Consider the following 23086-nt stretch of genomic DNA (forward strand, 5'->3'; position numbering starts at 1 on the left):
AAACACCCACCTTTCAAACCCAGTCTTGAAGCACTACATCAGCAAAGGATCTGGACATGCTGGCTGAACATGAGTGATGTCCTGGCCTGATCAGCAATAGTGTGGCCAGCAGGACCAGGGCAGTACTTGGCACTAATGAGAGCACCAATTGAGTATAGTGTTCTCTTCTGGCCCCTCATGATAAGAGAGACATTGAGGTGCTGGAGCATGTCCAGAGAAGGGCAATGGAGCTGGTGAAGGGTTTGAAGCATGGGTCTTATGAAGAGAGGCTGAAGGAACTGGGGTTGTTTAGCGTAGAGAAAAGGAGTCTCAGGAGAGACCTTATCACTCTCTACAGCTACCTGAAAGAGAGATAGCGAGGTGGCAATCAGTCTCTTCATCCAGCTAACAGGTGAGAGGACAAAAGGAAATGGCTTCAAGTTACACCAGGGAAAGTTTATACTAGATATTAGGAATCATTTCTTCACTAAAAGGATTTTCAAGCACTGGAACAAGCTGGCTGGGTAAGGGATTGAGTCACTATCCTGGAAGGTAGATGTGCCACTTAGGGATGTAGTTTAGTGGTAGACTTGGCTGGGTTGACAATTCGACTTGATGATCTTAGAGCTCTTTTTCAGTCTCAATTATTATGCGATTCCAAATGCCTCTTAAAAACTGACTGTCATGAGGCACTAACTACTTCTCTAGGAAGCCTGTTCCACTGTTTGATGACCTTTTCTGTAAAGAAATACTTCCTAATGTCAGGTCTGAGTCTCTTCTGTTGTATCTTTTGAAATTCCCACAACTTACAGTTTTAAGAGACCATGATCAGGATGTCATATTACTAACATACAACCACCACAGAATGCTACAACATTTCTCCTTTCCATGCATGACATCTGTAGACTATGTAATGAAGTAAACTGAAACTTGTTAGCAAGTCTAAGGAACTTCTTATCTACTGTGGGCTGGTGACATAGATTCATGCAAATTCCCTTTACTAGGAGCAATATCATTACGGCCTGAGTTCAGAAAGGTAAGGTACAGAGAAAAAACAGTAGGAGGACCTGGTTGCCACCAGTGATTACCTGATTTATGTCAGAAGCAGGTGAGTCAGCATAGCACATCTGTTGGCTCCCATCCTTTGTGATGGCTGAGGCTCTGAAAGGAGGGAATGGCTTGCAGTGTCTTATAGCACACCTCTGAGCAAATCAAAGGCAGAAAGGTAAAAAAAAAATGCAACTTACATGGAGCTCTGTGTCAAACTCCCCTTGTGTTTGGCTGTGAAGTTGTCTGACTACAATAAATCACTGTGTAATGACAGTGATTGCACCCTGACCCTTTTGCATCCCCTTCTCCATGTAGATCCAACATAATTCAACATTAGCTCTTCTCAGATTTTCCTATATGTGCTTTATCTATGTCGCAAGCTACAGAGTGAGCCTTGCTACAGTCACACATTCACAAATTCAAGTTAAAACCTGTTTTTTGCTGACACCTTTGATGATGATTCCTTAAATGGCTCAAACCACTCAGTTGAAACAAGAATAGGGAATGGGGGTTGCAGTGAGTTCACAATGCTGCATTTCTGCTGCTCCTTCCTCCCCACACTCTTCCCTTTTTCCAGCATGGCATCCCACCCTTGCAAGACAGTTCTCCATGAACTCTTCTAGTGTGGGTCCTTCCCACATTTTTCAGTTTTTCAAGTGCTCCAGTGTGGATCCTTGTACAGAGTACTATCCTTCAGGAATGGGCTGTCCCAGCATGGGTCTGTCCAGAAAACCTAGTCCATTGAGACCTGTCTGTGAGCTATTGCTTTCTTCGGGGCACATCCACCTACTCTGGCATGGGGTCCTCCACCAGGCTGCAGGTGGATCTCTGCACCGTCACAGTCCCCCATGGGCTGAATGGGCACAGCTGCCTCACCATGGTCTTCACCATGGGCTGTAGGAGAATCTCAGCTCTGGTGGCTGCAGAACCTCCTCCCCCTCCTTTTGCACTGACCTTGGTGTCTGCAGGACTCTTTGATATTTTCACTCTCCTAGCTGCTGTTGCAAAACATTTTCATCCATTCTTGAATATGGTATCAGAAAGGTGCTAACAATGTCCCCTCTTGGCTCAGCTTTGGCCAGAGACAAGGCTGTCTTGAATCCTACTGGGAATGGCTATTTCGCAGAATCACAGAATATTCTGAGTTGGAAGGGATACACAAGGATCATCAAGTTCAGCTCTGAAGCGAATGTCACATATGGGGAATCTGTCCAACATGAAGGCAGCTTCTGTTATCTTTGCGCAGAAGCCATCCCTGCATCCCCTTGCCCCCAGAACTTTGCCAGATAAACCAAATACAGTAAGGAGCAAAAGCAACAACAAAGATCTCAAGTGAAATATGGACAGACCAATTGGAAATATCCTTAGAACTACAGAGACAGGCAATAGAAAATCTAGCAGAACAAATGACAAGTTGAAATTATGCTGAACTTTTTTTAAACAAATTTAAAGTGACAAGTCAAACATATGCTATGTCAGAAATACACACTGTTGCTCAAGGGGTTTTTTTTTGCCTCTAGTACTATGTTCCTTCACAGTAATTTTGTTGTCACAATTGAATGTGAATTTCTTTTTAAAAATAAAACACAGCCACAAAACCACTTTCTGTAATCTTATACCTTTTCTCTTCCATTCTCTCATATTCCCCCATCATTTACACCTATTCTTGCAGGGCCTTTTTCTGCTAATATTTTCATACTGAAAATCTTTCTTGGACATATTCATAACACATATTTTAACCCTCTGTTTTTCTGGTAGATTTCATGCCACGTTATGAAATAATTAACCGTTAGTTCTCTATGTATTTTACTAATTCACCACTATGTCAGCACCTGCACTGATGGGATGTCTGCAGTGTTCCAATCTGTAGCAGTCTTTGGTACTGTATTGACCTTTAGAGCCATTGTAGACTAACTCAAGCAAGTATTATATGTTTTGGAAATGGTATTGAAGGTGAATATGGAGCTGAAGGTGGAAATACCTCATTTACTAGTACTGGAAGCTTAATCCTGTTCCTGGATGAATATAAATCAACCGCCTACTTACTTTTCAAGACTCTCTACTTACTTCCCATTGATCTGTTTTACAGCAAAACTACAGAATAGCATCTTTCATCATTTTAGCTGGTTTTGTTTCCACCATGGGAATCTTCTTTTCCAGAACAAATGGCTAACGATGCTGCTTAAGTATGCCCTCCAAAGTTTAAAATTGGCCTTCTCATGCAAGAGTTATTATTATATCAGTGGTTATTAAATGACTCCACAAATCCTTGAAGATATATTTGCAACAAAAATTATATGTCACTTCTCCTGTGTGACTACTTTATGAATTTTCCACTTAGATTGTACCTGCTCATAAAGCGCTGACTACATAGATTTCAGGTTATTTAATAGACGTAAGGTTTCTGAGGAACAGGAGAAGATCTGTTCTATAATATATTCTCCCTCTGCCTCAGACAATCTAATTTTGGTTTAGCTTTTTAAACCTTGCTCACCTCACAGCTGATTATTCTGCACATTTATTAAGTTACATGGGAAAAAAAAAGCAGAAAACCAACCAAACACAAAAAAATATGCTTCGTTCACTTTGAGTTGTTTAGATTTTGCCTTTAAAACAGATGCATTTTAGGAATTTAGGTGAATGTCCTGTTTGCTTGTTTCAATTCCTTTGGAGCCATAATTGTGCTGTGAAATATTTCCTGTCTAGCTTGTATGCCAGCTCTCAATCTGACAAAATTTAGAATAGTAAAGATACTGCTTAAATAAACTCCATTTTCCAAAATATGGTTCGTAATGAAAATACTGACAGGCACTTAAATAAAGTTACATTATAGCCAATAAAATGCTGAAGGATATTCATTTTAAAACATTCAATGAAACATGACCTAGTGTCAGCTAATTCATGGTTACTGGAAAATCTAATTACGTCAAATACTGATTGTGTTAAATTCCAAGTTTAATTGCACACAGTGTATAACACACCCTCCACATACCCCCTACCCCCCTTCCCCTTTACAAAGCACTGGATGACTCAGTTACTTGGAATCAAAATGTTGTGGAAGTTAAGACTGAAAATAATACATAAACATTAGACACCGAATACCGTGAGATGGATACAAATCAAACACTGAACAGTGCCCCCACACTCCCTCCCACTCACCCTAGCATTTTTAGATGCCTTAATACTTTGGAAAATCTGGAAACAAGAGGGATTTAAGAACAGCTGCATAGTGCTTTGTAATATGTATTAGATTTAGGTTCCCAAATCTCTTTTTTTTTTCAAATATGACTTAAGAGGCCAAATTACTACAGTTTCTGTGCATATCTTTCTTATTTACTGTCACAAAAGTGACATCTGAAAGGAAAAAAGGTAACAGAAAAATAATTTAAAAATACACAATTCTTCCAGTTGCAAGAAACTCTTCATGAATCTGCCCCCTTCATATGTAAAGCCTTCTATTCTGCACATTCAGAGACAGAAGTGTGTGCTTACAGCCACTACCACCTTGCTAATTAGGCCTGTGGTACTCTACAACTTGTAATGCATCCCCTTTCCATGATTTGGCCATTTTTAACTTGATCATTTACGTTAAATCCCATTTACTTCCTTCCTTGAAAAGGGCAAGGGGTGAAAAGAAAGAGGGTTGAGAGCAGCTTTTTTCATAACTTCGAATGTAAAGCTATCTTTTAATACAAAGCTTTAGTTCTAGTAATAAATTCAGTCACCTCTAGTAGTATTTATAGGCAACACAAGACATTCCTCCCTTCCCCATTGTCTGTCACTGAGATCCCCCTAAGCTAGGGACTGAAATAACAAATGGCCCAAAAGCTACTCCTGATAAGCCTTATTTTATTAATATTTTCTTGCATGAATCCCTTCTCAGAAAGATGATGAAAATGGAGCAAAAATAGCTAATACCTGCACTACTGAAAGGTATCTTTCATCAGGTGAAACCACTTGATCTAACATTATTTTATGACCTATTCAGAATACAAATGAAACTTTTGCTTTATAATTGTCTTCAAAATTCCAGAAGTTTTCCCCCCTGTGGCGAACAGGTGCTGAGAAATACCTAGACAGCACTAACAGATGTTAGCATTTAGATTTAAATATCTCATATTTCTTGTTAGCTTATCCACCAAATCCATTTTGAATTACACTTCAGCCAGTGCAATTGTATCATTTGAGAATAAAAAAATATTTTTAAAACTCTGGTTTTACCTTTAACTTAAAATTAGGTTTTCATCATAAAATTACACCACAGAAATCACACTATACCATGTTGGGGATTACAGTAGTTTTAGTGGTTAGAACAGACATGAGAAGGACAAGGATTAGATGGTCTCACCTAATGAATAAGGTCAAGAACTAGGAGTGGGAAGAAACTCCAGTGTCAAAAGTTAACACCCAGGGTCAGGGTGGCAAGCTAGAGTCAGAAGAAGGGATTATGAATCAGAAACATTTTTCAGACAGAAAATGACTGTTCTAAAGAAGATTTTTGCTCAATACAATTAGGGTCACACCTGCAAACTCTGGCTGAGATTCTGTGTGTTAGGCTGAGGATATAATGCTACTGACAACACCTCTATTCCCAACATGGCTGCATGAAGAAGAGCCAGAACAGCTCTGCTAACTTTGAGTCACAGTTAAATCTTCTCTCACATTGTTTAAATTATGTTTTTGTTATTAGAAGCTCTACAATATAGCTAAGATGCAAAATTCTCACAGACATGACACCTGTGTTCTCATAGGTGTTCCTATTCTGCCCAGTGGATAGCTGTACTAGTTACAGACTTCAAGTACATAGGCTTTCTCCCTCTGCCAAATGATGATTATGTCTTAGAAGACATAAAACAATGTATTATGCAACACAAAGTTTTCCCTGTTAAGTTGTATTTGATTTTGACACAGAGCAGTGCCATGTTAAGCTTAAAAATGTGAAAAAAATTTGTTATTTTTGACAAAACCCCATGACAGGTGAGAATTGTAACAAACTCTTACATATTATTGATAATAATAGTTATTGTTAATATCAGTAAATATTATTGTCTGAGACTATTTCTATCTCTATTTAAAAGAGGAAAGATTTCCTATTGATGTAAGAGGGATTATATTCAGGTGCAAGATGCCGTTATTTATTATTCCCCAGTGCTAAAAAGCTTCATTTACTGTTTGGAACATTCAGTAATTTTTTCCAAAATGCAGTTTCATTTTCATATCACAGTGTTCTTTGCAAGTACAATTCAGCCCTATGTGACTTTATTGGTCATTTATTGCATCATAGCACTGACAAATACATTCACTTTGCAAAAGTGGAACACCAAATATTTCTGTTTCAGCTAATGTGTTCTTTCTTGAAGTTCAGTTTCTGTATGAAATAAGACTTAGGTGACTATGCCCTGTCTTCATCTGTCATGGATGACAGGTACTTTTGAACACATTGCTCGATCTCAACAGGATTTGACAGAAAAATGTGAAGACAGAGAAATGTGAAGCCCCTATCTTGCTTATGAAAACTGACAACTGAGTGAAACATATAGGCTTAAATTAATTTAGCAGGCTGGAGAAGGCAATTAGAATTCAGTGCCTAAACCTGCTCACTTTGGAAAGCCATAGTGTGAATTAGCTGTCAGCTGCCCAGTCAGAACAGGGGCGCAGCCAAACAATCCACAGCAAATGACTAATTTTACCCAGCAAAACATGTAAAGTGTATAAGAATAAACATCAAAACATTAGGTAAAGGATGGCTTGGGAAACATTCCTTATGTGGAAAAAGTCAGTCATTTTAGCTTAATTATTTCTGGAAATATTTTTCTCTCTCTTCTTCCCCCCACCAGCCTTTTCTTCCCTCATTCATCAGACAAAATTCTGAGAACAGAATTAGCTCTTTTTGTGTTAATTTCTGTACATCATCTTTATATCTTTATATGCAGTACATATGGGAGGTAATGGGAGGGAAAAAAAAGATTTAGTTCTTGATCCTGTTCTCTAATGCATCTCTACATCTCTAACTTTTCACAGGGCAGACCTATTGACTAAAAAGACATTACTTCTGTAATCATGTAACATAGTAGAACTGGTGTGAATAAGACAGGAGACATAACCTTTGCCAGCAATGATGCCACAGGAAAGAAATTAGTATGATTTTATTATAGAGTACTCTTCCAGTAGAATATTTGACTTGAGTTTCTTAATGAAGCTTTAATACATTTCTGTTTTTAGACTAATAACTGTGCACTTACACTCAAAAAATGATTTATACCTTTTATACTGAGACAATGTCTAGAAGGGATATGAATTTATGCCTACTATGCCTATGATAGAAAGATGGACCCCTTGGAGCAGAGATCTTAATAGAAGGATAAATTAAATATGTGGTTCAGCAAGAAGCCATCAATGGAGGTAGTTGGGCTTGGCACTTTGCATGATATGGCCCAACACACTGGCTACTATTTTTAAATAGTTTTACCTGTAAGAATCTCAGACATGCAACAGAAACAGCCCTGGTACTGTGAAGAAAAACCTTTCATGAACAGCAAAAATTAACGGAGAAGTTCAGAGGCAACCAGGCTTAGTTATGATGAAGACCTCTGTGGATATTCTGATGCCTGGTGAGAACCAGAGGCCTGCAAAATTTCTGTTATTGGGATCTTACAGAGTGTCTCTTTGCTTTATCTGCCTATTTTAAGAAAGTATGTATTGAGATTTGTAGGTTTTATTTAAATTTGCTTGACAGTGGTTAGTGGGTCCAAGTGGTTAGTCTGAAATAAAAAAAGAGGGATGAGACATAAGAGACAGTGCTATTACATATGCCTCACACCTTTAAGAAACTGTATTAAAGAACTTAATATTGACATTTTAAGGTAATAAATTAAGATATATATGTCTTTACTGAACTGAGATACAATATACCTTACTATGTCCCTTAAGTAATACCAAGAGATGATCTCCCAAGGAACATCTAGTGTCCTTTACTGAATAATCCCTTCAATTCAGTTTTGTGGCAACAGTTATGAAATGTCTTTTGAATATTATCCAACAAATGTTCAGCTGAGACTCAGAATAATTGGGAGGAAAGTAATCACAACTACTTCTCTTGACCTTAAGAATCACTTATGGTGACACATCCCCCATCCCTTCTCTGAGTCAGGGAATTACTTCTTTTATAGTGAATCAGTCTCAGTAGTGGTAGAACTCATAGGAAGCACAAACTTAGCATCATCTGCTGTAAAGGTCTCAGCCCAGTAACACACAGTAACCTTAAGGACAGCCTTAAAGAATTTGCTGAGTAAGAGTGGATCTACATGAACAATTAAATTTGGACATGATCATATGCTTGAGTGACTTCAGCTTTGAATGCAATGCTGTAAGGGTATGAAAAGAGATTGTCTACCCACGTAGTTGAAAGATTAGCCCATCGGAATACTGACGTCGTTAACCCTGAAAAGCTATTTTACATAAGGACTGAGCTAATAATGTTCTATATGTGTATTTGCTATATATATGTCTGCATGGATCTATCTATCTATCTATCTATCTATCTATCTATCTATCTATCTATCTATATCTAAACATACAATATCATTATACAGTCAGAAATGGAAGAGATACCAGAGGCTTTGAAATATAAGAATAGAAAAGGTAGCTTGTTTCAAGTTCTACAGATACACCAAAATAGATACGCGGGATATCATTATGAAACAAAGTGATCAAGCTACCATCTGAAAATGTCACCCACAACAAAAATAAATCTGCTCTGCAATTGACTATATTTAGATGAATTATGTAAAATCATAAGCAAAATGCTAAGTAGTCCTTTATAGTATCTTGAGCTGAGATTATTTATAACTCATTAAGAGATTTATGGTAAATGGGTATGTGTTGGGGTTTTTTTCTTCCTTAATCATCCTGGTGAAGCAAAGTACTGTGAAGGTCTTATAGGACCTTCAAGGCCAGAAAAGTCAAGCATATACATTCATCGTAGCATATCTGTATATAGTCTCACACTTTCAGTCTAAAACATTTCGCTGCTAAAGGGTTGCAAGTGTGAGTGGAATTTCACAATCTCTCTCTTCTGTGCTTACTCAGCTGCCCTAAGTATTAAGTAGATGGTCAGGAAAAATCAATGGGTTCCAGAAGTATGAGGATAGACATAATTAATGTTATAAATAGCTGTTAACACTATACCTGAAATAGTGGCAAAAAGTATCTGTTGATGAGATTTACTGAGATTGTCAAAGTTTTTCAACTGTGCTTAGCGTTCAATCTTGCAATGGATTTAATCAATCTTATGATGTACCAATTGCAGCAAGAATGCAATAATGAATTAATTGTCTAATTATCAGCACCCTTCCTGTACTCATAAAAAAAAAACACAAACCAAAACGAAACAAACAACCCACAACCATAGAACAGCCTGATGTCCCCCTATCTTTTTAATAATCAAGTCACTCTTTTTTGTAGCTTGTTGACCTTAAAGTCCACTACAGCCAAATATCCTGACATCTACATGTCCAGTCATTAAATTGGTACCAGATAGAAAACACCTTCTGATCACTGTTGATCTTCAGTGAATAATACACACAGGCATAAGTGGAGAGATCATGGGTAGTCTTGCCAGTTCTTATTGTTATTCAGTGAAACTCAGAGGCCAACATTTTACCATATTGCTAATAGAAGACATTCTTCTTTGGCTACAAAATAGTTATTAATGCAAGCCCATCAGTTGTGTTCTTTGTGGATGGAATATAAGCTGTGCAACGTTAAATGTTATATAGCCAGAATTTAATATGACTTGTTTAATTTTCTATTTCTTTTCTATTCATCCTTCATTTATAATTTACGGTGGATGCATGGAATACATGGCATATAAATACATATATTTTTTATATAATTAACAATTTCAACAGAAAATTAAAAGCAGCAGAATGTTTAAAGTAGAAGTAGGAATTTAGCATTTGGAACTATGCCTCATAAATCTAGTTTATGGATGTAAAAACTGGTGGCAATAATTTTGAATAAAAGAAGTCTGTGCCCAGATTCACTACTGCAAAACCAGGATTACAGACACAATTCTTGCCTGTTTACTGTCTGCCAGTTTTAATATGACCTGGTTTAGGGTGAAACCCCAGGGAATTTTTTTAAAAATTTTGTTAAGTCAAATAAATCACTCTCTAGGCATTTGAAAGGATAGAATATTTTTGCTAAAGACAAAGGAGAAAGAGGTAGGGATGGGAACTTTCTTCTATTTTCCATCAGTTCTTTTTGGCTTTTTAGATGCCTGCTATCAGCAAAATATTCTGGCTTCCAGTGGAGCGCTGAGACCTCATCTGCAGGTGTGATATGGGAATAGACTTTCTGGGAAAGAGAAGAATTTAGACAGAAAAGTAGTGACTTCAAAATCTTTCTGTTAACCTTTCAGCCTAGGAGGTCTTTGGAGTATTTTCAGATTCCATTATCTCTCCTCATTGACAGGCCCCAGGGAGACACAGTGGTGTGGTTTATTCTTCTAGAGCTAACAGGATACTGCTTTCCCTAAGTTTACAAGGTTAATTTAACTATTTTTTTGTCTAGATTTTTTGAGTGGGCACTTGATCTTTGGTCACTAAATTAATCCTTCTAATCCTTTTATGAGAAAACTATTGTTCACATCAGCTTGCCAAAGAAGGAAGCAGAGACTTTCTAGTATCATGACTGCTTCTTAGATCCTACCAGCCAACTACACAATTTACAGCTATTAAGCAAATATGTAATTCAGAACTTTACTGAGGAAGGAGTTGTAGACTTACTGAGAAAATTATTAAAATATGTTGTGATGGGACAAGCAGTATTTTCCTTTAATTTCTTGCCTCCCAGGATTATTATTGCATTTTAACAGCTCAGAGTCTTAATAGTGAATATTTTAACTCCCAATTTTTTTCAGAAGTATTAAACTGGATTTCTAAGACAAAATATACATTTCTTCTTGCTCAACATTTTGTACAAGAAGTAAGGAGAAGGGAGAAAACAAATCAGCTTGTGAATTTTCATAAATACATTAGAACAAAGGAAAGTATTTCAGAGTATACATATCTGAGCTAAAAATAAAAATTAAAAAATGAAATAAAGTCAGCTTGCTGAGAAAGTAGAACAACTTTTATCTGGACTTCAGAAAATCCTATTTTAAGCTTTTGCAGCAAATGAGGCAGACCAGGCATGTATGCTGCCCCACTCTTAAGGGGAAAACAGCACCCAAGATATGTAGATGCCTGTGGTCAAAAAGGAGTGGCAAATGTCAGATGGTCTACAAAAACTTACAAAGTTTTATTAGGAAATTATACAGTTGGCATGGAAATTGGTATAAGTAAGTCTCTTATCCTGTAGTATAAAATTAATTACAGCAGATTTGGAATAAGGAATAGGGTGAAAGAGAGACAGACTAAAAAGAAGCGGAGAAAAAAAAAAGGAAGAAAAGAAGATCACCACTCCTGGCTGCAGTGTCAATCCAGATGGTGGGATGTACAAGGTCCTGGGGGGCTCTGCCTAAGTTTCATGAGGCTACCTTTTTGTAGACAAGCTTTCCCCACCCCAAGTTTCTCATGTTCTATGCAAATTAGTTATCATGCACAATTCATTCTTCTAAACCTTTCTGTAATGGGTTGAGGGCTTCTGAGGTTTTTGATGGTCTTGATTTCCCTCTACTGGATAAGTCTTTGGTCAACAGTCCATGGCCGCTCCTTGACCTCATTCCTGCTCTTGTGCTGTACTGTGTAGGGCTTATGTCCAGGAGCTAGAACAAGGATGCTTGTCCCACAAAAATGCTGTTCTCTCTTTGTGTAGCCCCCCTCTTCAGCCACATTCTGTTCTTTCTCACAGTGTGATCTCAGCAACAAACCTTTGCTGGTTCCATGGTTATCCATCCACCTGTTGGTGTTTGAAATGTACACATCTGCCCCTTTTCCTCTGGCCTTCTACACCCTGTCAGTCCTCATGTCCCATACCCAAGTTATTTTCATGTGAAATGCATTTCCAATACTTTGAAGTTATGGAGTAAAACTGGATGTCTTCTGTTGTGGTACTTTGTATACTGCACTTCAATACAAAGGATAAGACATTAGTAGGATGCCAGAACCTTTAGTCTAAACCCCTGCCCCACTGAAAACATGAGAGGACTGCAGATGCAATAGTAAACACCTTTACAAGTGTAACAGCTGTCTCAGTTTGGAGCAGGAGCCAAGTGCCATTGGACAAATCCAAATCCAGCGATGATTTGCACATGCTGCAGCTTCCAGCAGTTCACTGAAACAATTAATTTTATTCTGGAATAAAATAAACTATTTATTTAACTGTCACTGTAGAGGAAGATTAAAACAAAAATTTAATCCTGCCTCTGTTGGTAGTAGTTTTACTTAAATAAAATATTGTCAGTTAAGATATTTCATTGTGTGGGATTCATGCAAATATAAACTGCCAGACATTTGCACCTGGAGCATTATTAGTCCTAATTTTTCTTTTTTACAGCAAGTTATGCCATAGCATGCCATTGGAGATGCCAACCCTTAAACTCATTGAATTAAGATAATCCTCCCACTCATTTGCACTTTGGCTTTTTGATAACAGATGTTAATTTATGAGAGAAATCACTTGGTAATAAACTCTCATTTCCAAGCATTTCTAACTTAAAACATCTTTCTTTAATAACTCTGATTTAGTTATAAATGAGCTTCCATATGGTATTAGTGAAATGTCAATAGTCAAGAAATAAAAAATTCTAATCTAGAAGCATCAAGAACTATTTGAATTGAACATTTCTAAACCCTCTCTCTCTGTAGTCTGTGTTTTTCAGAGCACCATTCTTATAACGCTGGGCTGAGTACACACAGGATAACGAAGGGTAGCTGAGCTCTGACTCCTTCTACAAGGTCAGAACTGAACAGGTAATAGGCAGGGAATCTTTCATGGAGTCAGGAGGAAAGAATGAGGGAAATAAGAAAACATTCTTGATGATTCTGCAGGTTTCAGCAGCTCTGTTTGGAGAAACAAACATACATACAGGATACAGTCCTGGCAGGTGTGTATGCCCATGGGTGCGTAAGAAGGATTCAAAATAATGTAGAAGGACATTTATGTTATTAAATATGTGTCTAGATTCTTTCCAGTATCTCTACAAACATGCTGCTCCCATGGGATATTTCCCAGATTGCTGTGTCCCAAGGGTCTCTTCTAGGAATCCCATCCGAAACAAATAAAGGCCAGTTATAAACATTTTATCTAATTTGAGTATGTTGAATCACTGTTCTGACTCAAACCCCTTAAAATGCAGTTAATTACTACACAAACTGCCTCTTTCTTCCCAAGAATCAGCGCTGAATTCCTTGATCTTACTTCCCTCTTATTCTAGTATTGTGGCAACATTTTTAGAGTGCATGTAGCACCAGATGATAGACTGTAATGAGATTTTAACTTTCTGGCACATAAGAACAGATAAAGTGCTGATGACATTATAGGTTTTCAGATACTGCCAACACTTTAACAATATTCTCAAGTTAAAAGGTTCTTAAAATGTGAGCCACTGTAGGTGCACTCAGTCGAGTCTTCACCACAGATATAATAACCATTCACACCTTCAATCTGAGGCTTGCTAAACTCCAGGGATATCTTGTGATGCACCATTGGGATGGCCACAAGTCTGCAGTTTGACAAGGTATACTCTTCATCTTAAAGAGTGCCAGACACCTGAGATTCACACTGATTTCACTGACAGAGAGAAGAAAAAAGGTGCTTGACTACTTCACACACTGCGTCAGGTTCTGAAAGCTTTTTTTTTTAGCCATTAGAACAGTCTGAAAACCAAATCTACAGAAATTGCTGTAACTGCAATGAAGGACTTCTTTGGCCTGTAGACCTTCCTACTTAGCAGTCTTGTACAGTCATCAGCACAAAATTTAGCATTAAAAAACCCAAAGTGCAAGTAAGCAGACAACCTGTCTTGTCCAAATAATTTCAAATAATTTCACTTTCCCTTATCCTTTTGGTAAAGGTTTGAGACAGATGAAAAGCCAGACAGCCAGCATGACTCCTTTCAAAATGAGATTGGGAAAAACAATCACCTTAGAAGCCTGCCTAGCCCAATGCAAATCAAGACATAGTGTTTAAAATTGACTCAAAAATTAAATTAGAATGTACTGGGGACAGAAATACTGTTAGTTCTTCAAACAAGATTTTAAGTTTTAGGCAGTGGCAAAACGTCTGTTATGCAGAAGCCTAGCAAGTCTGAAGGTTCTGGTAGACTATTTTCTTAAGCCAGTATTTGCTGTGAGGTTTGTCAAATAAAGCTGGAATCCAGTGAAAGAGTAACAGGTAGGCTTTTCACGTGGCATTATTTTTGAGCAATATTTTCAAATATCAGTAGAGCCTAGATTTTCAGTTGGTATATCTGATGCGGTTCTCTTTCCTCCACCATTCTTTCCTGGTACAACAAGCATGATCAGGAGTTCGTATTTATGCCATGACCACTGAGCACTGGAGAGCAGAAGCTAGGTAAAGTTAAGGAGAGTGAAAAGAAAATAAGTTAGTGTTACTTGTTTACCCTTCTAGACTCAGCAGATCCTGATTATATTTGTTCTGAGCTCCTAGCCTTTTCCTGCTGCCAGCTAATATATTTTCTGAAATTTAGGCTCCTCTTGGGGTTTGAATCTGTTAATTCTGCACAGTGTAGAGTTTGCTTCAGTTAGAGATAACATAATGTACTTTACAGACTTCTAGATTAAGCTGTAATTTAAAATACATATTTAGCATTGCAATTTCAGCTAGAAGCTCTGAAGTGACAGATACCCTTGGATGTCAGATACTCTTGGATGCCCTAGATTGGCCCTGTAGCACTGTGATTTCAGGTTCACAATTGCATAAAGAGCTGTCCACCTCCCCTGGAAGTCATCTGGACCAACCACCCTGCTCAAGGAGGGCTACATAGAGCAGGCTGCCCAGGTCCATGTCCAAATAGCTTTTGAATATATCCAAGGATGGAGACTTGACAACTTCTTTGGGAGGCCTTGCCAGTGCCCAGTCATCCTCACAGTGAAAAAGAGAACCTCCTGCATTTCAGTTTGTGCTCATTACCTCTGGTCCTGCCACTAGGCACCACTGAGAACAACCAGATCCCTTCTCTTCACACCCTGCCTTCAGGTACTTGTAGACATTGCTGATATTTCCCTGAACCTCCTCTTTTCAAAGCTAAATAGTCTCAGTCTCCCTCTTCCTGCTTCACGAGTTTACAGTTCCATTTAAATGGTTAGGTGTAGGAACTGAATCAGTTTCAGAGAAAGTTCTATGCAAATAAAACCTCAATGCAAAAAGCAAAATATATTTTATAAATGAAAAAAAAATACAAGTTTTTGGAGGTCCTTAAACTTTCATAGTGAACGTGATGATACTTTAGTTTTTTCTGAAAGGGTGGGTGCTGAGGCTGCATTTGAAAAATAAAGAAAAATAATTTGTCTTACAAATAGAGAGCTGTAGAATTGAAAGCTGTTGACATTTGGAAAAAAATATCTCATATGCTTCTGAATACATTAGAGTCCTAAATTATGCTGGGGTTTTGTATTTAGACAGAAAAACAAGTGTGTTGGAAGTAATAATAAACAGACCTAAAATCACATTTGGATTAAATTCACCAAGATGCAGAAATCTATATTGTCTAAATTTCATTATTTTTCTTTTCCCTTCAGTCCTCAAGGGAAAGCTATTGTTTGTTTTAAGTGGAAACCAAGATTTTCAGAATACATTGTTATCCAGAGGAGCAATGGAGTCTTCTGAAGGCTACAAGGATGACCCCCTTACAAAGGATCTCTGGATTTATTTTTCTCTCAGAAAAACATGAGTGCAAAGAACATTTGGGATTTTGAGGGGACCTCTCTAACATAGTTTTCAAGTCAGTTGATTTATAAGATTAGAACCAGAAAACCCAACACTTCCTGCTAGCTAAAAGTTAAAAAATTTCTTTTTTTACTCTGTGGCATGTACAGACACAAAAACTCAGACTTTCAGTATTTGTTGCTCTGAGACTTTTTCAAAATATAAACAGCTTTACAAATTCAACACAGACTTCAGACAGGTGGATTGAATGTTCAGGGAAAAATCCTGGGGAAACACCACTGAAATAAATGGAAATATTCAAGGAAAAAGGTGCAGTCATAATTCAGCAAGTATTTTCCATGAGGTAAATGTTTGTGGGTGAATTGTTTCATTTCCACAGTAAACAAGAAATGAGCTCATTTTCAGTAGGGTAATTAATTTTGAGAAGCTATAAATAACCAGTACTGCATTTTGTTATATATTCTGAGAGGCAGTTCAGGAAAGGAAAAGTGTTCTCAAAGCAGACAAATGAGACCTAATAACTTTCTGTTCACTTGCATTTCTTCTTAACGGAACAATATATGGGTTTTTACAAGTAACAACACATCATGGACATTTGTCTAAGGAACCAGTCTTAGCTGGTTGGAATTACATTGATGCTGCAAACATGTGTGACCCAGTTGCTGTGAGGCCCAATGAACACAGATCAATGAGCAGCAAGCTTTACAAATGCAAAGTACAATCCCTGTGTAGGAAAACTCAGTCAACTTTTAGAATTCTGCCACTTCAAAAGGGTCATGGGACAAGCGGGCTAAAAAGAGTTCAAAGCCACCCCAACCCAATCCTCTAGTGCAACAAAAGGGCAAAGACTTGTTTTGCCTTCTGCTAATTAAAATGACCATTCATGGGAAGCTATTGTGGGAATATACACTTACAATAAAGTCTGTCCTCAGTTTGAGTTAAGCTACAGGATTGTTATAAAATGACTTCAAATAGGGGAAAGAAAGGCACTTTTCCATGTTCTCTCCAGTTGAAATGCAGTTTGTAGGGCTTCCTGTAAATTTGTTTTGTTTTGTGATGAGTTTCATACAGAAAATTTAAGCAAATATTAGTAATGATGCATATTTCACAAAAACAACAGATGTGCCTCCAATGGAGTTCCTGAGATTTGAGATTTTTATTACAGAATGATTCTCTGCAATTCACCTGCTCCCAGCCTCCTCACATTTTAGTTTGGTGTATGTTACCTCAGGGTTTTCAAGCACATAACTTACTGAGAAAAAGCATTCCAAAAACTGTGGTAATTGAGACATTAATTTAGAAAATCTAATTTAAATATATAGTGTATCTGATGTTTTAGTTCATATCATTTCTTTAAGAAGAGGTATGTTTGATATGTTTCTCTGAAGCATTATTTTAATTAGAGTTAAGGCCAAGTGATAATTCATGGGGCTTGAAAAAGAATCTGATACACCAGATTTATTTACTTTTTTTTTAAGAAATAATGAATATTTAGATGTGTGTGAAACATAAAAATTTAAGATTTAGACTCAAAATTGTTTTGACATTTCAGGAATACTAGATTCTGAATTCTGTACTTGTTTTTAAATAGTCCTACCAGAAATTTACAATGCCTTTTTAAGTAGGTTTTTTTTAAACTTCTGCTCAGATCCCTGAATAGAATGGCTTATCACTTTTTCTATCTGATAAAAATAGGTTATTCTAACTGCACAGGTTTATCTTTTGATGTTCTTCTAGATGTCAATCTAGATAGATCACTGCTCAGGAATAATTTTTCTCTCTTCTTGCATGTTGACTTGAGATTTTGTCCCATCAATTTTCTCCATATTTAGTTAGTCCCAGCACAGCCATTGCATTCAAGAATCAAAATTAAACAATCAAGTTTGCTTATTACACCAAGCTGAGTGGGGCAGTTGACACGTTGGATGGAAGGGATGCCATCCAGAGGGACCTTAACAGGCTAGAGACATGGACCTGTGCAAACTTTGTGAAGTTCCACAAGACCAAGTGTAAGGTCCTGCATATTGGTCAGGGCAATATCAAGCACAAATTCAGTCTGGATGGAGATGGGATCAAGAGCAGTGCTGAGGAGAAGGACTTGGGGATGTTGGTAGGTGAGAAACTTGCATCTCAGAAAACCAACTGTATCCTGGGCTGCATCAAAAGAAGGATGACCAGCAGGTTTGATTCTACTGCTGTACTACACTTTTGTGACCCTACCTCGGGTACTGAATACAACTCTGGGGCCCCCAAGACAAGAAATATGTGCACCTATTGGAGGGCATCCAGGGGAGGGTCATTAAGATGATCAGAAGGATAGAGCACCTCTCGTGTGAAGACAGGCTGAGAGCGTTGGGGTTGTTCAGCCTGAAGAAGAGAAGTCTCTGGAGAGACCTTACATCACTCTCCAATACCTAAAGGAGGCTACAAGAAAGATGGAGACGGGCTTTTCACCAGGGCATGTTGTAATAAGACAAGGCTTTAAACTGAAAGAGAGTAGTTTTAGATAAGATATAAGAAAGGAATTCTTAATTATGAGAGGGGTGGTGTATTGGAACAGATTTCCCAGAGAAACTGTGGATGCCCCATCCCTGGAAATGTTCAGGGCCAAGTTAGATGGGACTCTCAGCAGCCTGATCCAGTGGAAAGTGTCCCTGCCCATGGCAGAGGGGCTGGATCTAGATAATTAAGGTCACTTATCACCAACCCAAATCTTTCTATGATTTTATGGTTATATAAATGTCTACCTCATTATATAAAAAACATACTTAAAACAGCTAGCCACTTGTTCTTTATTTGCAGCTCTTCCTATTAAAAATCATTTTACAATACACTTTGACTCCTAATTTGTATGTCTTAAGCACCTTTCATGAAAAACATTGATCACTTTATCAGTAAAAGGGTTATTTTGACTATATAATCTTTTGTTGTAGCATGCCAGTAGTGGTGCTCTCATTCTTGCTTTATCTAAGAAATTGTTTGCATATTTTCCTTTGAGATGTTTTATTTTAGTGTTGATCACAGAGGTCTCTATGAACATTAGGTACATGAAAAGTTTTGGCATCATGACTGTTTTCTAATGGCATTCTTTGACCCTTCTATTCCTCCTAGAATATTCCTTAGATCGCTTTGATGTCCGTGCATGTATACATTGTGTAATGTATTGTATGAAATTTTTGAATGCTAATTGATTTTAAATAATGTTATTTCTAACATAGCAAAAATAAATATCTTGACTGTGAAAATAATAAAATGGATAATGATGAGAGTCTGCAACTGGATGCTTGGGCATAGTGATGACAGTTTTGAATCTATTAGATTATGAGTGTCATAGTGTTTTACATCTGTGATTACATTCAGAAGTTAAAAAAAAGCAGGCAGGGAGGAAAACAGTGAAAAAAAGACAGGAGTGAAAAACCTGACATCTGCAGAGGGTGAGGAAGGATCTACAGAGAATTGTGTTTCTGTCAGTAAAGAATTATTGCATGACAGCAGACCATAAACTGCAAGGTAAGAACCTTTACATTTTTCGGTAACTAGAAGCACAGTTGTGTCTGTTTCTGATACTCAGAGCCAGACTTTCCTGTCACCAAGTATTTTCTCTGAACATATGTCAAGTGCTGCCGAAGGTATCAGCATAGCAGACTGAAAAAATCTGCTTTGGAACAAAAGCATCAAGTGTTTTATTCTTTGTAAACAATATCACAATGAGGTTCCTACTTTTAACTCACAAAAAGGTGTGGCAACTTTTGTAAAACATCATAGGAAATGCATCATTTATGAAAAGTACAGAATTGAAAGGATGTTTTATTTTGAACCTCTTTCTGTATTTTTTTTGTAGAATATACAAAATTCTGATTTTTATGCCCTCAATTATTTCTAATTTTTTGTAACTCAAAATTTTGAATGCGGCCAAAGTTTTAGTTTATGTGTTAACTTCTTATAGTTATGCAAAGACGTTACAAAAATCATAAATGACAATAATTTGCATTATTTTATCTTTACTTTACTGATGCACTGCAATGTAGTAGTAATAATAATAATAATAATAATAATAATAATAATAATAATAATAATAATAATAATAATAATAATAATAATAATACATAAATACAAACCCCAGATGCCATTTGTGTGAACTGTCGTGACCTTCTGTGTTTGAACATGTTCCAATCAAAATAAGTTCATGGGATCTGTGAAAAATTTATTTGATAAACTCTAGTTTACATAACAACAAAGACATTCAGGATACTGGGCCCAAGGAACTCTAGACAAACTATTTTAGGTCTTCATGGTCAACTTTGTTCCAAGTGCCATACTTCCTATTCAGACTTAGGTGAAATAACTCATACACCTAAATTAACAAGATAGTCTCCAAATCTTTGCAGGCATTCAGTGAAGAGGTAATTGCCAAAAGACAATTCACAAGTAGGGACCAAATTAGAAGCTCTAAAACATTTCTTGAGAAGCTATTTTTTTCCCTGGTTACGTCTAAGAGAAACTCAGGAATGTTTCTTGGGGTAGGAGCCCTGAACTTGTCCTGGTTTCATGATAGGATATAACATAGCACATATCTCTTCCTTTCCTAGTTATCCCAGCGTATATGCTAAGTATTTTATATTATTTTAGTAGAATTAACATGTCGTTCAGGATATCCTACAAAATAAAGCATTCAAAAGTTCAAATTATTAATCATACAAAGAAAGTTATATTACAAATACATGAATCAAGATCTGGTGAAGTTCGAAAGAGCATTTTTACATCACTTTTCCACAAAATATGAATGGCCCTTGAGAAGAAAATCAAGACTATAAAAAGACTCCAAGGGAACACAGCAATGACATTCATTTGTTTAGTAAGCTTTGTTTTGTTACGTGAGTGCTATTGACTACTTCAATAAATAGATATACATTCTTAGGTGAGTCAGTCTACTTCCATTCATCAAAAATGAATACTAACCTGCTCTTATAAAAGTTGTGCACTAATATAGCTTCTGAATAATCTTTCCATAGAAGTTAAACCATTTTTTAAAATTCTGCGTTTTCAATTTAACTCAATTTTATATCTCATTTTGTTTTTAATACTTCTGATTATATGAAATTAAACTCCAAAGTATGTTACAAATTTTGGACATTTTGCAAGACCTAATAGTCTGATTTTATAAGACCCACTTGCCTTCACTGACAATTAATAAAACCTGCAAAAAGTCCCACAAGGTCACTCATCTCGGAAGATATATTTAGCATTTACTTCACAATCACTATGTGGAACATGACCATCTCCATCAAATGTCTGGAGTTCAAGAATGAACTTCATAAAGATTCAGACAGGTCCTTGTAGTTACCTTCCAGTCTGAACTGTGTCCAAGGGAAGAATATCGCTGTTCTTTCAATGAGATTGCTACATTTGTATTTTATTACTTTGAACTTTGAAGGACAAGATGACAGACATCTAAACAATACCAAAAATGAAAAAATGGATCAGTTTGTCTGAACTCAGGCTAGAAATGCTCCAAAAGTAAATTCACTGAAATTTTCTTTATAAATGTTTTGTCTATAATTTCACTGAAATTTTTTCAACCTGGATATTGACCAACGAGTTTTCATTTTGGCTGCTGCAATATGAAGAATCTCATGGCTTAATGATGATCTCAAAAATTTAAAATGGTTTTACTGAATGTTTATGTAAAGTCATGAATTCTTTAAAGCAATTAATCTCTAATGGAAATAATTCTCTTAGGTTCAAGGGCTATGACGCTTCTTCCCCAAGCTGTGTAACACATCCATGCCAACAGAAGAATACGGCTTGAGTAAATTTTTAGGGGAGGAGGCATCTGTTAATGCTGAAATATCACCCCTATAAAAAAGACTTCAGCTACAGCTTGCAAGTACCTCTCTAACACATAACGTAGAAATAAAGACAATCTGTCATCATAATGGTCATGAGCAAAAAGTTGTTTCAATTGCTCTCCTTCTGTAATACTTAAAATCCAATTCTAAACAGATTTTATACATCTATAGAGACCCACCAGTTTAACCATTATATGATAACTCTATTGTAAAAATCTTATGAATTGTGTACATAATATCAAAGCCCAGGACTCTGATTTGGTATAATTCAGGTTTACTGGAAATTAATAGGCTTTGGGTTCAAGCTTATGACCAAGGCACAAACTGTTCGAAAGCTGAGTTCTGACCTCCCCAGTTAACAAGTTATACAATCCCTAAACTATCCACAGGGATCACATGCTTGCTAGCAGGAAAATTACTGCTTCCCTCAACATCATTGGATATTGAGAGTTACCTGCTTGTGAACAGAAGGCACCTGTCCATAAACCTGTGACGTAACCATTGGAATTGAAGACAGTATAAGCAAAATAAAGTGATTGTGTCAGCAAAACACCTTATTTGTGTAAGGAATAACTAATATATTACAGGCTTAGAATGAAATGTATGACACATTTCATTTTTTTCTTTCACAATAATAAATGAAATACATTTAGTAAAATGGTAGACTTGGCTGAACAAATAACAAATAATAATGATGATGTCTGCAGAAAAATCCATAAAACCTAATTATTCTGGCTTTTATCCAGCATATATAAAATGCTGGAAACATTTTTCTTTGCTGAAGCAAGATGTTTCTGGCAAAAAATATCAATAACTTTATTGAGATATTTTTACTTCACATGTGAAATGGTAATTCCTCGGAAATTTATTTAGCAATGAATTTTGTTGTCTTGGTAGAACTACTTTTAAACTCCAGATATTTTAATGGAAATACTTTACATGAGAGGACAATAATAGAAACAGAAGAAGGGGAACAGTAGGAGCCAAGAAATAGCCCCACATAGACAGTATAGTGTCTATGAATACTGTATGGTTAAGCTTGATTTTATTGGACATAACACAATTGTAGATTAGCAGAAGTTTAAAAAGAAGGAAGGAAGAAAAAGGAAAAAGAGCAACTTGATTTTTAAAATAGTCCAACCAATCAATAAAATGTATAATTTTAAGAATTTATAAACTAGAAGTTGACAGTAATTTTCTCAAGCACTCAGACACATTGCCCCTTTATATTATTATGCTATATGAATTATGAATTTTGGCTGATGAGGAAGCCTAAGGGTGACAATGTAGCTTCAGTGTCAGTAATGCATTGTCATTTCACGCTGTGTGAGTTCCTACTATACCTAGATGAGTTT

This window comes from Camarhynchus parvulus, chromosome 2, assembly GCF_901933205.1.
Source record: "Camarhynchus parvulus chromosome 2, STF_HiC, whole genome shotgun sequence".
Taxonomy (NCBI): domain Eukaryota; kingdom Metazoa; phylum Chordata; class Aves; order Passeriformes; family Thraupidae; genus Camarhynchus; species Camarhynchus parvulus.